This window comes from Corvus kubaryi, unplaced genomic scaffold (assembly GCF_017639235.1).
Source record: "Corvus kubaryi isolate FWS band 111438036 unplaced genomic scaffold, C.kubaryi_AGA036_p1.0 74, whole genome shotgun sequence".
NCBI classification, from domain to species: Eukaryota; Metazoa; Chordata; class Aves; order Passeriformes; family Corvidae; genus Corvus; species Corvus kubaryi.
Genome location: NW_024582061.1, coordinates 9,750,944 through 9,751,891, shown reverse-complemented (window position 1 = coordinate 9,751,891; position 948 = coordinate 9,750,944).

Here is a 948-nt window from a genome sequence, read left to right as displayed (position 1 = left end):
TTATGACATTGATCCAGGATGAACTCACTCTTCCAGTTCAGATATGTAAAATGCGCCTAATCTGGTGTGTTAACTTTTTACTGGCAGGCTTTGTAAGAGATCAGTTACTGTCTGTCTGCACCACTCTAATTTTATGCTGGACAAGTAGCATCTGTCTTTCTGCAGCCAGCATAAAGCCAGCATAAAACTGACATAATCTATGCATCAGGTCCTCCTGTTAATTTGACAGAGAAACAATGGTGTGACCGCATCTGAGCTGGATCCGTTTTGTCCTGCTGTCTAATCAGTGACACTGAGACCTTGTGCTAATGGTGATGGAAGAGCGGCCCTAGCCCTATGGCCCGACCCCGCCGCCGTTTCGCATTCAGGTTGCCTTGACCATTCCCAAACGCATTCATTCAACCGGGGACAGGGAAGAGAGCAGGTAACTCTGCTTTCCCACTTTCCCGAAATAGCAAGGGAATACTTGCGGACGCCCCCCCGCTCCCGCAGTTTGCTGGGCTCCATCTCCCTTCCTACTTCTGCCCGCGCCGCCGCCGCTGCGGCCATGGCTGCACCACGCTGAGCAGAACCGAGAGGCGCTGACACCGCGGCGGAGGGGCGGGAGGGGACCGGCAGGGAGGGGGCCCGGGCGGGAGCAGCCCCGCAGGCGCAGCGCCGACATCCCGGCGGCACGCACCGCTCCGGCAGCTCTGCCGCTGCTGCCGCGCCGCTTCCCCTCTCCGCCGGCGGCAATGCCAGACTGGAGGACGCTGTCATCTTAAGGAGCGCAGGGGAGGGACCGTGCGGAGGGGAGGTGGCGGTGCCGGCGCCGCGGGAGGCGGGCGCCAGCAGCAGCATCTCCGCGGGAGCCGCCGCACGAAGGCGCGTTCCCGGCCGCCCCGCTCGCCGCCCCGGCCTCCAGCGCGCCGCCGCCTCCCCGGGCAGCGGGGCTCGCCCGCCCGCTCG